This window comes from Piliocolobus tephrosceles, chromosome 1, assembly GCF_002776525.5.
Source record: "Piliocolobus tephrosceles isolate RC106 chromosome 1, ASM277652v3, whole genome shotgun sequence".
In the NCBI taxonomy this organism is placed as follows: domain Eukaryota; kingdom Metazoa; phylum Chordata; class Mammalia; order Primates; family Cercopithecidae; genus Piliocolobus; species Piliocolobus tephrosceles.
The window spans coordinates 122,161,722-122,179,696 of NC_045434.1; the positions used below are offsets into that span (position 1 = coordinate 122,161,722).

The following is a 17,975-nucleotide window of genomic DNA, read 5'->3' on the forward strand; positions in this document are numbered from 1 at the left end:
TGAAAAGTGACTAACAGTATGTTTGTCAAAGATACATTCAAATGCATTTTACAAAACAACTTCAACAATAGTTCATGAACTAAGCAGGACAATGGGAGAATAAGCTGAGTTCTAGTCAGAATTATTACCAATACTTTGTGTCATAGGTGTAAAGGCCTGTTACTCCTTTATACCCCCTCAACTCTTTTGCTAGGTGACTACTGAGATGAGTGAATATTCTGAGTTTATTTTAAAGGTAGAAATCTGTGCAAGAAAAAGTAGCAAAGCATTTTAACGGTAAATAATTCAAACTCTCAGGTGGCAACATACACATACACACACGTACAAACTCATTTCTCACATTCAGAACTATTAAGTTAAAGATCAGACATATGATTTACATTACTGTTGAAGGTGAAAGGGGGTGCTATTTATAATTTTCACTGGGGAAACAGGTACAAACCTGGATGGTCCCAGGCAGAATTAGATGTATGGTGACCCTAGTTATAGGAACTACATAGTTAGACTTTGTTAAACAGAACAAAGCCAATGTTCTTTGTGCTCCTCTAAGGAGCTCCTGGAGCTTTTGGTCTTGACATATAAGAAATTTTGGTATAGGCATAATTTATAATGTAAGTGCTGAAGGGATGGAGTAGGGACCAGTATAATATTGTGGTTAAGAGTATTACTAGCTTCAAATCCTGGCTAATGAATTGTGTGATGTTGGACAAGATGCATCTATATGACCAGCTACTGTGTGCCTTAGCTTCTTCATTTGTAAATTGAGAACAATAATTGGTTATAGTGAGAATTAAATGAGTTAATATATGGAAATTGCTTGTAGCGAGGTCTGGCTCACAGCATTATATATTATTATATATTGTCATTTTGTTTAATTATCCCCATTTTATAGATTTCAAAAGAAACACACACACAACCAAAAGAAACAAACAAATTATATTTTAGGGTTTATCTGATGTCTTTCAGGTTCACTTTAGAATATTCAAGAAGGGATCCAGGCATTAGATTGGGCTGGAAACTTGGTCTCCTACCGAAAGAACTATCTTCCCGGCTTTCTCTGGAAATGAGTGGAGGGAATGAAGAGGTACTATTAGCCCTTATTTTATTGGTTTGGTTTCAAGTCTCTGAGACGTCCAATGTTGATCAGACTTATGGTGGAGGTGCTACTCATATAGATGCATTTTCAAGGCAAATGAGGTTTAAAAAATACTAAAAACGTCTGGAACAACCACAGTGGGGTCCATATTTTTATGTTTACATTTAAGTCTCACATGCCAGGCTAAAACTTCTTCATTATTGTAAATAATAAAAATTACAGCTAACATTCCTAAACACTTACTAGGTGCCAGGCCCATCCCTAAGTGTTCATATATGTTAACTCATTTAATGCTTACAACACATACTTGAGATAAGTACTATTGTTATTACCATTTTGCAGATGAAGATACTTTGGGACAGAGAGGTTGAGGATTTATTTATCTCTGCATTTTACCAGTTCCATACATACCACACACCTAATATTTCCTGAATCAAATTTTGCATGCAGATTTATTAATATTTTCTAGCAGAAGTCATTTGCATGTGTTTTTTTTTTTTTCAGTAAAAAGAACTTTCAAGAATCTGTTTAGAGTAAAAACATTTACAGCTGCCTTGTTACCCTTGCCTATATTTGTATGTGGTATTTTGATTTCTGCAAGACCATAAGAGTTAGTAATCACAAATAACATTTCAAATAACCTTTTAAGTACCATTTTAGGTAAGGATAGAAACATTACATGAGATTTTCAGTTCTGGAAATCAGTCTGGCAAATGAATAGAGATTGTTTTTAATAAATCATTTATATTTGGCTTAAAAAGCATTATTGTGGATTTTTTTTTTCTCTAATGATTTGATTCCTAATTATGTTTACCTCAGGACAATATCATAATTGCTTGTGTTTTCCAAGCATACACCAGCTGATGAGAGGCAAGGAGGGACATTATTGGACAGTTCTGTAAATGCCAGTAGGCCAGTTTGGGGTTAATGGTGAATCTCTGACTCCTCCACGGAGTGGAAAATCTCTGTGGGAACATCCTTCAGTGGATTGCATGCCAGTGATAAAATGCATGAAGCAGAGGGGAAGCCAAGCAGCGAAAGAGGCAGCAGGAAAGACATAAACAGCAGAGAACGTGGGGAATATAACACAGAGTAGCCATTAGAGGAGATTGGTCAGGGAGGCCAAATGAAGATGGTAGTAAATTTTTATCTTCCTCAATAGGCTATTTTGCAATGGTACTTTGTATATTAAATGATTTGCTGAAAATGCAGATACCACATTTTGATGTTGTGTCGGTTATAGAAAACTATAACAGGGGAAAATATTGTTCCCAAGGATAAGGTAATATCATTGTATGTTTATTTGCTATATTTAAAATTTTAAAGCGCCAGGCTCATGAAATGAATTGTGCTTGGATTAAATGCTTTTCTAAATGCCAAAGTGATAATGGCCTATTTCTGTTTCTTCCTCATTGTGCCTCAGTTTGATAACAGAAATCTGAACATGACTATAATCTCATCAGACTTGTTTCTTTAATAAAAGATGTTACCCAAAGGATTCATTCATGCAACAAACACTTATGGAGCAGTAACCATGGACATGTAAACAGTCTAGGAGGAGAGAGAAACACTAAAAAACAATTATACAGATCACCCTAAAATTACAATCATTTCAAATGCCACAAAGAAAAAGAAAACTTAGGGTGTTTCTCAGAGTGTGGTATAGAGGACCTGATCTAGACAGGTGTGTGTTGGGAGAGGAAGGAGGGTAGAGAGAAAGTTTCCCTGAGTAAGTTATACTTAAGGAGAAGAAGAATAGTGAGGATTGGCAGAGTGAAGGCAGTGATGGGAAAATTCAGATGCACATGATTGATCTTACTCTACTCTTTATAGTAACTGGTTTTGTGTCTATGAAGTTAGTACAAAAGAAGCTTAGTTAACTATGTCTGGTGTGGCCAGGTGGAAGAATGCCACGGAAATATGAAAACATTACAAAATGACAACAGGGTACTGGATTGTCACAATGTTTCTCTTCTAAAATACCCTCTTGTATCCTGGCAAACAAAGATGTGTGGTAGAATTATTGAAATAGAGGTAGATAGTTTGCCTAATTTTTGTCTTTGAAGCTGCCAGAAGATGGATGAAGAGTCTGTGAATTCGGAAGAGGCAGAAGATAGCAATGAGGTAATGCTGATTGCTCTCCTCATGGTAGTACAGTTACCACAAGCTAATGTGGACTTCTTGCTGGACAGACTGGGTAATGCATGAAATGCCTTCTAAGGATGTGGATATAAAAAACTCAGATGGCAGACATATAAAAACCCACTTCTAAAGACATTCTGAGGGGAATTCAGTGCTGCTCTCAGAGCAAGCGTTTTACATCTACTCAATTTAAAACTATGTGTTACGGATAATTTTAGATATTTATTTTTTATTTCAATATGAGGAAGAGGAAACTCAAATGACTTTTTCTGTGCTGATGCTGGATTCTGTATATAGCCTCAGAATGAGTCTGACATTAAAAGTAAAAATGAGTTAAATTCTCATGTCTTTTTTTTGGAAAAAAAAAATAATCCAAACCCCAAACTGTGTAGGAGGAAGAGGCAGTGCTCTGTCTGGGAGATCTGAGGGGAAAACTTTCAGAATGCTCACAGCCCACATGATCACATGGTGTAAATTCTTGGGGAGGGAATTCTTTGGCAGCCTAACTGTATAATTTTCCTCAGAGCAGAAGACTTTATGTTAAAGTTTTAAAATCACAGTAAGATTTAAAGAATTGCTCTTTAATTAAGAAAATGGCTATTTTCCTACAGTTTCCTTTCAAAAAATAGGTTTCTTAACAATTTAATGCAATGGTTGGAGTAATGACAGAAAACCACAGACTCATTGCACACTCATTTAGGAACATGTGTGTTTGTTTAGGTGTGAACCCCAATTGGAATATGCATTAAATTATTCTATTTTCATGCAATTAGGTGGATTAAATGATCAAATCCCACAAGGATAGTTCTGTAAAAATCATGGCTAGATTAACAGTTCTCAAGTTCAGATATCTCCACTTGAAATTGAAGTAACCAAATGTAATAGTTCCTCTGCCAACTCTTGATTATTAGTGTGTAAATTATGCATGAATGTTACATTGACTGCCAAGGGTCAATAACAACACTTCATCGGGGGCCCAGATGGTTTGAGTTCTGCTGTGTGCCAGCTTGATGCTGAAGGAGATATGAAAAGTTTAATAATGGTCATAGTTAATATTTATTGAGCATTCTCTATATGTCAGGCAATATTCTAAGTGCTTTCATGTTTTATCTCACTGACTCCTCAAGACAACTCTTTGAAATCTGTATTATTCTTATCCCCATTTTACAAATTAGAGAAAAGGAATGTTGCAAAAATCGGCTGAAGCTTGTAATTGTGCTCAGGCTAGCAAACCACAAATGTGCTATGTGAGAAGGGAAAACACACTTTATGGATTCTTTTATTTTCAAGACATATCTAATTAAAAAATTTAGCCTAACTTGTCCCCATTCAAGGGATTTTTTTTTTCTTAGTGAAACAAAATTTAGTGCTATTAGAAACTAAACTTTATTGGTCAACACTTGTGGAGCAGTCCCAGGAGTTTACTTTGTTTTCTTGACTTGATGTTGTGAGTTTGTAAGAAAATAATACTTTTTGTTTTTCCTTTTCTTATCTCCCAAGGTGAGAAATCACAAATGGATTTTCAGAATCCCCTTATAGGTACATGGTATGCAGCAGCATGTCTCAAATGTATTCAGCAGTCAACTCCCTCCATCTTTTGGGGGAGAATTTTGTGCAGTAAATGTTTTCCAAAACACACTTTGATAAATGCTACTGTGTGTTTACTATAAGCATATTTTTCCACCTTTTGTCTCCCAATCACTATAGTCTGCATATCATCTTTAAAGTTTTCATAATTTTGAATCCAGTGGCCTCTTTTCAGATCATGACTTCCCTACAATTGACATTACAGACAATTTCTGACTCCTCTTGGAATGTTTTCCTTTCTTTTCTGGGTTTCCAGAATACCATTTCTTTCTGGTTTTCTTTCTGCTCCTTTGTCTTCTCTTCTCAGTTTTCTTTATTAGCTTGTCTCTATCTAAATCTTAGATGTTACTATTCCCCAAGGTTCTATCCTTGACGGTCTTTCTTGTGTCTCAATGTTATATTCCAGTTCCTTCATTAAACTGCCACACTCATTCTTAATTTATGATAGCTTCCCTGATATCTTTAGAAATAATGAATTACTTTTCATTTTCTCTGTCAAAAGCACTTTATTTTTCCCATAGTGAAATGCATACCACGTTGCATATGTCTACCTTCTAACTAGCCTCTTTTGTCAAGATATGATAGACTCTATTGCAGTTAATGCTAGTTATCAGACAAAAAGTTTACATCTCACTCATGCAAGAATCTGCCGCAGATCTGGGCAACTCTCAAGGACAGCTGTTTGCTGGTCCGTTCAGTGACTCAGGGATCTAGGCAACTTCAAACTTGAGGCAACTAGGCAACTTCTAGGCAACTTCAAACTCAATACAAGGACTGTTATCATATTTCCATGGCAGAAGAAGTAGAAATTGAGTAGGGGTTTCTACTGCTTCAGTGTGGACTGACACAGACATATGCTATTCACATTTCATTGAGCAGAACTAATGATAGGGTTTTATCTTTTGACAGTAAGGTGTTTTTCTATATTTTCTTCTAATAATTTTATGGTTTTAAGTCATATTTAAGTATTTAATCTACTTTGAGTTGATTTTTGTATATGATGAGAGATAAGTGTCTAGTTTAATTCTTCAGAATGTGAATATCCAGTTTTTCCAGTATCTTTTCAAAATTAGTAGTGTCATGAATGACAATGAAAGATTAAAGAAACCAAAGCTTCTATTCAACATGTATGAAATAAAGTTTATTTTGTCTCCTCAAAAAAAAAAAAAAAAAAAAAAAAAGAAAGTTTAGTTAGTTATCCATGTGCCCAGGAAAGAAATAACTTTTGTTGAAAAGCTTAACACAGGGATTGTATCATAAGTATTTCTATACCCCCAGTACATGGCACAGAGTTTAACAATAGATGTTCAATAAATGTTTGGTAAATTGAATCTAATCTAGTTCAAACTTGGGTCATTTTACTGATGGAAGAAGTGAAACCCTTCAAGGAAAAGTGACTTTCCTCAAATTATTCAGATATTTACATGGCTAGAGCAAGAATCTAGGTCTTTTGCTCTTTTTACTATATTAGATATTCATGGAAGAGTTTGTTCTACAAGAATTGTATGATTTTGTTGGGTTGTGCATTATTCCCATTAAGGCTATGAGTTTTGTTTGTTGGAATGTTTGTTAACTTGCTTTGCATTTTTGCTTACAGAGTTAACAGAGATATGACATGAACATATATCAGAAAAATGATTCACACACAATAGAAAAAGTAAGTATAGATTATCAGCTTGTTGCCAGCAGCACCAATAATATTTTTTTGGTTACTCAATAGCCCACATAAGTTTGAGCAATATTGTCTCATTTACTAGTGGCATTTAGTTGCATAGCAAGTGCTTTTACTGATAGAAAATAAAAGAAGATTGAAGAAAACCACACGGTATTATCAATTATTACTCATTCTTACTTCTTCTTTCTTTACTGTAGTTTTTGGAATGGTAATTTAGTGTATTTGCTTAGCAATTTCGAGGCCTATTTTCCCATTTTATCCTTACTAGCTTTTTAGGTAATAGGTAGGGATTCTCTTAGTGCTGTCTGTGGAAATATTGCAATCCTATAGCTACTATAATATCTTTTTTGGCAACCTTATTTATTTCAATGCTTGATGGTCTTATTTGCTTTACACCTCAGGGTTCTCTTCAAAACTCCATTGAGGTTCTCTCTTAAGCTGTACCTCTATAGGTAATATTCCACTTGAACATATAAACTTTAATGCAATGTTTCTAAAATAAACTCATAATCTTCTTCCCTGCTCTCAAGCTTCCTCAAACAAATAAACAAACTGGCAGAGACTGTTACCTGTAGCATGTGGCTAATTTCTAGTTGGAGAATATGAACAGAACTTATGAGTATTTCTTCCATGTCTGGCCCATATCATTTTTCTGGTCAATGAACAAACAAATAAACAAGCCAAATACAACAACGAAGATTAAAAAAAAAAAAAAAGAAAAAAGAAAAAGAAAACCCTTCCTAGTTTCCACCTGGCTGGAGAAGACTGTGCCAAGCTTGGAAGCCATATTGTTGAAAGTGGCAGAGCATTTTATTGACTTGAGTTTTTCAGTGACTATGGAGAAGGAGCCCTATTACTCTACTAGATTGTTTGAAGAGCAAGCAATAAACTTATTCCATGTTGAGTCATTGTTTGAGTCTATTGTTACCACAGAATATTTTGATACAGAAACCTCAGTTTGTGTATCTGTGAAATGGGAATAATAACTACCTTACTTTGAGAACTAAATGAGATAATATAAACAAAGCACTTATTTTAATGCATGACTCATAAAAGAGACATGATAAATTTTAGTCTATTCCCTTCCTTCCTTCTTCATGTAGATATGAGAAATACAATCCTTTTAATTCCCTTCAGAAACTTCTGAATCCACTACCAAATATAATCCTTTTAATTCCCTTCAGAAACTTCTGAATCCACTACCCCTCTTTTTTGACAGAGAGATAGTGGTTATGAGATTGAAACTCTGTACATCTCCCAATGCTGAATGTACACACAGATGTGGATCCAAATCCACATTCTCTTCCCTTTCTCCTGTTTCAATACTATTCTTTCTGCTATTTAATATTAGCCAGTATTTATTAAGTAATTAGCATATACCAGGTAATATGCAAAACTCTGCATGGATTATACAATTAGATCTCATGATGTAGACATTGTTTCACATCCCCATATTTCAGATTAAAGAATTGGGAGGAGAAAAATTAAGCAGTTTGCTCAAAAAGCAAGTAGATCTTTAAACTCTCTCATTCTATTTTCACTTTTTATCTGCATTTAAACGTGAACAAATCCCTACAATCTTGAGAAAAACGATTCCGTGAAACTTGACTTCCTTCTTCATTACCTTCACTTTCTGTCTTAACTTCCTGACCTTCACTCTTCAAGCCCTCTGCTCTCACCACTCCAATGAAATGCCTCTATTTTCTAGTAATACATCCACTGGAGGCTTCCTGGTTTGGATTATCATTCAACCTTTCTGATATATTTAGTTCTGTACCACTCTCTCTTCCTCAAAACACTAGAGGAGAGTTCATTACATGCCACACTACTTTTCTAGCCACTCTCTCAGTCTAACTTTGGGGACTCTTTCTTCTGACAGTTCCTTGAGTGCTAGTGTCCCTCAGGGTTCTATCCCTAAAATTTTTTTTTTTAAACATTAAATATTATGCTTATAATATCTTTTACTCCTACAGTTTCAATTGCTATATATGCTACTCATTCCTAGTCTTTTGAAAATCTCATCTACACTTCTCTTTTGAATTCCATATTCATTTCATCAATTTCAAGTTGAGATTCTGAATTTAGATCCCACATAAGCACCTCACATTTAACATATATAAAACTGTACTTATAATTTCTCCCTCTAAAATCTTTCCTTCTAACATTTCTTCCTGTGAACTCCTCTGTCTCAGGAATTTGTCTATTTGTCCAAATTAGAAATTGCACATCATCTTGGGATCTGCTTTTTCATTCATCCCCTAAATGCAGTCAAGTTCTAAGTCTTGTTAATTAATGCAAAATTTTATTTCCTAAATATACTTCCTAAATGTACGTGATAGGCTTTTTTAAAAATCATCATTTACTACCAGTTGCCATTATTCATGCCTTCTGTGCATCAGAAGCTGATGCAATATGATTTGCCATTCTCAGAAAATAGCATGCCCTTTCATGCTTTGAGAAATGATGTTGTCTTTTTCTTTCTTTTCTGGTTGGAAAACTCTTTCAATAATCAGCTATATTGCCATTACCAGTGTGAATCTTGGGAAGTTTCCTGAGGTCAAGCTGGCTGCTCACCTACCCTCCCTCCTATGCTACTATAGAGTGCCCTGCACTTGGCTCATTTCTTAATATTTATAAAAAGTTTCTAAGTCTGTGCCTGTTAATCTCCCCTTCTAGACTGTGGCAGCCTTGAGAAAGGAAAGGCTGTTTTTGTGACAGTGAATTGGATCCTTCCTAATTTAAAAATATATCTGCTAAAGAACCAGTTCACTGAATGGTCATTCGCCAAATGATCAGATTCACCAAATTTATCAGTTTATCCCAAATAGTTGTAATAGTTAAAGTGATTAGGATGTTTAAATTTGGTCCCCAATGATGAAATATGATTTTCTGGATATTAACTTTTTAAGGTTAAACCCAACCTGAGAACCTGGCAAAAAAAATCTGTAAATGCTAAAGAATCAGTTTTGATTTTTCAAATTTCTCAAAGCAAAAGCTGTTTTTCAGCTTTTTTTTCTTTGAGGGGGTTATTTTATATGTAATGGGACTTCTTATCTACCTCAGATATAGTTTCAGTTATCTCTGAATGTCATTTTCTATTTTGGTAAACTTTATGTGTTTCCTTAGTCTTCTGCCACTTCCTCAAAGCAAACCAGCTTTCCTTTTATATCTCTAGTATTTATAGTTTAAGATTAAATTAAACTTTAATTAGGAGATTGAACTTTAAATTTAAATTCGCAGGCACTAAAATAAATCAGAATTTTAAATTAAAATTTAATGAAAGAAAAATTTTAAATTAAATAAAATTTAGAATTGAAATTTAAATTCATTCAAAAGAATCAGAATTAGCTTAAACCATCACATCTCACATGAAACTAAAAATGTGTTTTCTATCAAGGAACAATTAAGGTATCTTGACTTGGTTGGTAGTAATTTGCAAATGATTCTCTATGAAAGCACACACACACAAAAAGAAAAAAAATGACCACAATGGACCAAATGAAAAAGATACAAAAAATGGATAAAACATAAATAGATTAAAAATACTGTAAATGAAAACAGATGAATGCCAAAAGGTTGACTCAATAAAAAATGACATTTTAAGAGGAATAAAAATCAATATAAATGAGTAATTTCCACGTGAAACTTAAAATTTTACTTATGACATATGTACTGTTTTATATTCAGTCATCAAATCAAAATATTTCTCTTAAAATTTTTAAGATTATTTTTGTTAAGTCACTATGTTTGATGGATTGGTTTTCAGGAAATAAGCCACGTAGTGAACTGATTTTTAGTGATTTTTCCCTGCTTATTTGCCACCAGCAAATTTCCCAAAATCCCAACTTCTCCAATTTCCATAACTTCTTCTGTGAAATTGAAGTTTCTCTTCCCTCTGAGATGATCAGCAGTATTCTTAAGTGATAGTCATTTATTCTTTCATAACTGAGGTTTCTTAAGCTGCTCTGGCTTGACCTTTTCTTCCCTCCTAGACCTGGCCCATATCTGCTCTTAGGTGTCTCAGAAATTCCTCAAATTCAGTGTTTCCAAGACTGAATGTAGGTATATTCTTCTCTTCTGGTCCCTGCCATCCCAACTCTTCAAACTTGTTCTTCTTTAGAATTTTTTTTTTTTTGACAGAGTCTCGCTTTATTGCCCAGGCTGGAGTACATTGCTACAATCTCAGCTCATTGCAACCTCTACCTCTGAGTTCAAGAGATTCTCCTGCCTCAGCCTCCTGAGTAGCTGGGACTACAGGCACCTGCAAACATGCCCGGCTAATTTTTCTATTTTTAGTAGAGATGGGATTTCACCATATTGGTCAGGCTGGTCTGAAACTCCTGACCTCAAATGATCCACCCATCTTGGCCTCTCAAGTTCTGGGAATACAGGTGTGAGTCATAGGATTCTCTTTTTAGGATATGGCCACCATCCATCCAGTAGCATAAGCCAGAAATAAGGAATCAACCCATCACTAGTTATTCTAGATGTTTTTCAAATGTCCATTCATTTCCATTACCCTGGTTCTAGTCCAAGGTACCATTCATTATCTTTTGTTGAAACTCCTATAATAGTCTATTGTCTACATTTTGGAATTGTGAACATTACATTTTTAAACTTAAAAGCTTAGAACAAAGGCTGTCACCTAGTAAGCATTCACTACATGTATGAGTGGACATTGTATTAGTCCGTTTTCACGCTGCTGATGAAGACATACCCAAGACTGGGCAATTTACAAAGAAAAGAATTTTAATAGAGAACTCACAGTTCCATGTGGTTGGGGAAGCCTCACAATCATGGCAGAAGGGAAGAAGGAGCAACTTACATCTTACATGGATGGCAACAGGCAAAAAGAGAGAGCTTGTGTGGGAAAACTCCCATTTTTAAAACCATCAGATCTCGTGAGACCTAGTCACTATCATGAGAACAGCACAGGAAACACACACTCCCATGATTGGATCATCTCCCACTGGGTACCTCCCACAACACGTGGGAATCATGGGAGCTACAAAATGAGATTTGAGTGGGGACACAGAGCCAAACCGTATCAGACATTTAATTAAAGTAGTATATTCTTTGGTCTTCTTTTATCCTCATTTAAGATTTTATTTTAAGATATTTAAAATATATTTCTAAAATACAGATTATATGCCCTACTCTTTGAAACCTTTCAATAGCTCCCTATTACTCCCAAAGACCTAAATTCATTATATGACCTAGATGGTTGTGCAAGCTTTGGCTTCTGAACACCTTTCCATGTTCTTGGGACACCTTTCTCCCTCTCTGGGCTCCAGGCACTGACTGTAAGTCAGGCACTGACTGACTGTAAGGCCCTGGAATGTGCTCTGCCACTGTTTGGCCCAGAGCTTTGTTTGTATACCTTCTAGTGCATCCCTTCTCCTGCCTATCCCAGCATGCTGTGCCTCTTTTTCCCTCTTGCTTTTCTTCCTTTATTAAAAATAGACTTTATTTTTTAAGGCAGCGTTAGGTTCACAGCATAATTGAGCAGAAATTACAGACAATTCCCATATACTCCCTGCCCCTTATATTCACAGCCTCTCTCACTCTTGCCTTCCTTTTAGCCTCCCATGCTAGATCTGTTTCTTTTACTAGCTCTAATAAATATATTAATATTTATTTATTATTATTAATAGAATAATAAATATATTATTAGTTATATATAAGAGAACCATATTCTCTTCCTTCACACATTACCTTGAGATTGTAATTTTTTATTGTGATTATCTGTAGCTTGTCTTCTTCTCTTCATAAAGCATAGAATCCATGAGGTCAAGGACTGTATTGACTTTTTTTCCCTGAGATCTAATCAAGTGTCCATCATATAGAAGGTCTTGAGTACACATTCATCATTGTGGCTGAATGACATATATCATATAATCCTACATAGTTTCTGGGTAAAATGTACCTCTATGTAATTACCATTACAATACTTCAAAGATCTAAAATAAAAGTTAACCATAATTTCGCTATTTGTTTCTGTCTCAGGCGAATTTAGCATTTCACATTTATAACTATTCTGGTCCAGTAGCTCTTAAAATTTAACCACAGATATTATATTAAGTATACACACCGATGGAAGTAAAATTATTCTGTTCCATGTTAAATATAATAATTTACTTCTATTTTTACTCTTTCTTATGTCTGTTTTCAAACCTGAAGTGTTTGATTTCCTTCCGCAAAAATTTGCTTACCTTACCTGAGAGGCACATACCACCACAAGGGGGCAGAGATAGACAAATATTGAGTTCTTTCGACTGCATTCTGTATCCTGAGAATATTCTTTGACAGAATAAATTTGAGCCATTATTTTTTCCATGAATCTCTTTTTTCATTTGCCTTTCAATTTGAAATCTATAAGTACTATTATCCTCTTCATACAGTGTATGCGTTTTAAAAGATGAACAGACCTCTACTATATAAATTGTAGGCATTATATAACTTAACACTTCAGTACATTAAGTAATTTTACAGTTATAAGAATGATATGCTAGACATTGCAGTAAATTGTTCACTGGTGATTTCATAGCTAGTTTCTACTGTCTTATCTTTAGCCTACACACACATACACACATGTACACACACATACATAGATATGTTGGGGGGAAAAGAGATTTTATTTTTGCATAATCATTCAGGGAATATTTAGGTATTTATGTCACAGAAACTAGAAATTAAACATTTGGAGAGAACAGGATTTTATCGTACCGTTTTATTATTCTATCCTTTGTGCACTAAATACATATTCATCTTTACCTTGAGTAAGAAAAGCACATGCTGAGCTATAAGTATCTATCCTAACATAGTTCTCATAAACAGCTTGGGTAAGACTTTATGTCAGCAATCTAATTACATAACTGACCTTGTTTTATTGGTTATTCTGAAATTTAGTTCTCCGTAAATATAGAGTCCATCCAATTTAGAGGTGAATTTTAAGAATGTTAACTTTAATGATAATGAGATAATGTATGTGTGAACAGATGCCTTGGTTAGAAGGAATTTTAAAGGAGAAAGAGAGCTTTTTATTATAGAAAAACCAGTAGCAGAAAGAATGTGACTGATTCAGATTGGGAATCACCAAAGTTTGGTAACCACATGAGAATTTCACAGACAAATCATCTGAACTTGATGCCGGGCATTCAAGGTCATCCATAGTCTGGGCCTACACATCCTTGCTGGCCCTTTTCTCATATCTCCACCCACCCTGCCTTCCATTCACCTGGACCACTTGCCTTTTGAGGAACAAGTCATACTTTTCCATGCTTCTATGTCTTGGCCCTTGCCTGCTTTCCTAATCTGGAATTACACCTCTCCACATCACCTCCGAGTTTTCTCCCAAGTAATGCAAATAACTGAGCATATTTGTCATACTCTAATTTCTTGAGCTCATGGAAAGATATTGCTAGTAGACCATAACACTTTCTCCAGTCTCACTTAAATGTAGCCTCAGTGCCCTTCTCAGTACAGCTTCTCAGAATAATTCAGATACCTACACCAAGTAATTTGGTTTATGAGATATTTGCCATCTTGGTGACTTAGCCCAAATTGGTGGCTAGTTGAGTAAGACCAGGATTGGGTGTCTTTGGAGAATGTAATCTTGACTTGAATATGGAGATGCTTGTAGAACAGTGTTCCTTCCTCTGAACATGGCTACAGAAGAAAAAATCAGTTAGTCTGAAGGTAAGAAAATAAAACAACTTAAAATGTCATATAATTTTATTCATCTAAGTCAAACTGAGCTATTATATTCATCCACAAGCACCACAGAAGAAGGGTCACGTTTATTTTGTTTATCACCATATACCCAGCATTTAGCCAAGGGTCTGGAACATATTAGGTACTCAATAATATTTGCTGATTGAATGAACTAATAGTGAATAATGGCAAATATTATATTTCATGCCATACCATCTCCTCCATTAAATGGGGTAGATTTGCACTCTAAACTGGTGACTGCTCTGGAGAAAGGGTTCCCAGAGAAGTAAAAGGGAAAGTTTTTTTGAAGGTCAAAACATGACCTTTTGGAGGTAGCAACAGAAAGATACCAGCAGTAAAGTTGGGAAACCTGTGAGTGCTTTGTCTAGTCTGCTTCACTTCAAAGTATCAAAGAATCACATAATTTAAAGAGTTTGGAACAAAGATTTATTCTGAGTCAATATGGATTCTATTAAATTGTACCTAAAGTATTAGACACTGGCACTGTTCTGAGACTCAATCTTTGGGAAGATTTAGCTCACTCTTAAATTTTTGAGGGAAAATATTTGAAAATCTTCCAAGGACATTTAATATGATTTACATTTCTAAAGGTCAGTTAAGTCCCAAGTTAATTCCTCTTATACACTGGTTTCCTAAACTGAGAATAGAAGATTGAAAACTGAAAATTTTGTTTTTCATATGACCACAGGAAGTATGAACAATTTTTAGTTTAAAAACCTGAGTTGTAGAAGCAGATGGCCTCTGGGCCATCTGTCTCATTTTTAAAAATTCAACTTTTATTTTAGATACAAGGGGTACATGTGCAAGTTTGTTATGTGGGTATATTGCACTCAAGTAGTGAGCATAGTACCCAATAGGTAGTTTTTCAACCCATGCCTCCCTCTGTCTCTCCCCTCTTTAGTAGTCCATCGTGTTTGTTATTCCCATGTTTATGTTCATACGCGCTCGATGTTTAGCTCTCATTTGTAAGTGAGAACATGTAGTATTTGGTTTTCTGTTCCTGCATTAGTTCGCTTAGAGTTATAACCTTTAGCTCCATCCATGGTGCTGCAAAGGACATGATTTTGTTCCTTTTTATGGCTGCATAGTATTCCATGGTGTACATGTACCACATTGTCTTTATCCAATCCACGATTGTTGGACACCTATGTTGATTCTAGGTCTTTGCTATTGTAAATAGTGCATTGATGAACATATGAGTGCATGTGTCTTTTTGGCATAATGATCTGTTTTCCTTTGGGTATATCTCAGTAATGAGATTGCTGGGTCGAATGGTAGCTCTGTTTTAAGTTCTTTGAGAAATCTCTAAACTGCTTTCCACAATGGCTGAACTAATTTACAATCCCACCAATGGTATAAACATTCCCTTTTTCTCCACAAGCTCACTAGCATCTGTTGTTTTTGACTTTTTGATAATAGATATTTTGACTGGTAGGAGATGGTAGCTCATTGTGGTTTTGATTTACACTTCTCTGATGATTAGTGATAATGAGCATTTTTTTCATATGTTTGTTGGCCACTTGTATGTCTTCTTTTGAGAAGTGTCTGTTCATGTCCTTCACCCATTTTTGAAAAATGGGGTTATTTGTTTTTGTTTAAGTTCCTATAGATTCTGGATATTAGACTGTTGTTGGACGCATAGTTTGCAAATATTTTTTCCCATTCTGTAGGCTGTCTGTTTACTCTATTGATAGTTTATTTTGCTGTTCAGAATCTCATAAGTTTAATTGGATTCTACTTGTCAATTTTTGTTTGTATTGCTATTGCTTTTGGTAACTTAACCAAAAGTTATTTGCCAAGACTGATGTTCAGAAGGGTATTTCCTAGGTTTTCTTCTAGGATTTTTATAGTTTGATGTCTTACACTTAAATCTTTAACCATCTGTAGTTAATTTTTGTATATAGTAAAAGGTAAAGGTCCAGTTTCATTCTTCTACGCATGAATAGCCAGTTATTTCATCACTATTGAATAAGGAGGACTTTTTCCATTGCTTGTTTTTGTTTGCCTCACTAAAGATCGGATGGTTGTGAGTGTATGGCTTTATTTCTAAGTTTTCTATTGTGTTCCATTGGTTTACGTGCCTGTTTTTGTACCAATACCATGCTATTCTGGTTATTATATCATTATAATATAGTTTGAAGTCAAGCAGTGTGATGCCTCTGGCTTTGTACATTTTGCTTAGGATTACTCTGGCTATTGGGGCTTTTTTTTTGGTTTCATATGGATTTTAGAGTAGTTTTTTCTAATTCTATCAGGAATGACATTGGCAATTTGATAAGAATAGTGTTAAATCACTAAATCTCTCTCCAGTGTTGTTTTGTGCAGTATTACCATTTTAATGACATTGATTTTTTTCAATCTATGAGCGTGGAATGCTTTTCCATTTATTTGTATCATCTCTGATTTCTTTCAGCAGTGCTTTGTAGTTCTCATTATAGAGATATTTCACTTCCTTGGTTAGCTGTATTCCTAAGTATTTCATTTTCTTTGTAGTTATTGTAAATGTGATCATGGTTTTGATTTGACTTTCCACCTGAACATTATTGGTGTATAGATATGTTACATAGATTTTTGTACTCTGAATTGTACTAATATAATTTACCAGTTCGAGTAGCCTTTTGGCAGAATCTTTGGGGTTTTCTAGATATAGAATCATACCATCAATGAAGAGAGATAGTTGACTTTTTCTTTTCCTATTGAATGCCTTTTATTTCTCTCTCTTGCCTGATTGCTCTGGCTACAACTTCCTGTCTCATTTGTTAATACATTAAGGAAAAGGTAACTAAATACTTCAGAGAAAAGTAATAGCATATATTAGCAAATTCCTTAGATTTTGTCTCTTCCAGAGCTGTCAAACAGAACTTTTGCCATGATGACAATATTCTATATTTGTTTTATCCAATATAATAGCCACTGGCCACACATGGCCACTGGGCACTGGAAATCTGGCTAGTACAATAGAGGCACCGAATTTTTAAGCATTGTTTAAAATAAGTAATTAAAATTTATATTTAAATAACCACATGTGTCTAGTGGCTATTGTATTAGAGTGCATGTCCAGAAGAATATATGCTTAATTAAAATTAAAAATAAATTTTAGAAGTAAAATTTAAAAAACTAAAATTCTAATTTTTGAGATAAGCTATTGATAATGTCAACAAATAAGACATCAGACTGAAAGCAGAAAAAGAAACTCAAGAATTGTAGTATGGGAATTTTAAAAAGCAGCAGGCTTAGCACTTACCATGTGTTAGACCCTGTGCTGGACCCATTCACATTTATCATCTCAGTGAATGCTCATAACAACTCTGCAAGTAAATATTTTATCTCCACTTTATAGGCAAGAAGTCAGATATTACAATTTCCTCACTGAAAAAACTTAAACCCATCTGGTTTCAAAAGCCAGACTGTACAATTTGAGTGAGCAGAAGAAAAATATCCAGATACAATTATGAATGTGCATCTTATGAGAGGTTGAGGTCAGGCCTGGAATGAGTGTCACATCCAAATATTGCTCAGGAATTTCTTAAAGTCCTCATTGCTGAGTCTAGGCTTGGTTTCTGATGATGTAACAATCCTGAAGTTAAAGGTGGGGTCAGGCCGGGCGCGGTGGCTCAAGCCTGTAATCCCAGCACTTTGGGAGGCCGAGACGGGAGGATCACGAGGTCAGGAGATCGAGACCATCCTGGCTAACACTGTGAAACCCCGTCTCTACTAAAAAATACAAAAAACTAGCCGGGC

General features: G+C 34.9%; 1 long non-coding RNA gene across 1 annotated transcript in view; it reads left to right on the plus strand.

Moving 5' to 3' along the window:
- Positions 1 to 6,422: 6,422 nt before the first annotated feature.
- Positions 6,423 to 17,975, plus strand: part of LOC111555181 — a 15,773-nt gene continuing 4,220 nt past the window's right edge. Inside the window, exons 1-2 of the long non-coding RNA XR_002735444.1 lie at positions 6,423 to 6,482; positions 14,075 to 14,198. This is a non-coding gene — a long non-coding RNA (uncharacterized LOC111555181). The remainder of the gene's footprint in view (positions 6,483 to 14,074; positions 14,199 to 17,975) is intronic.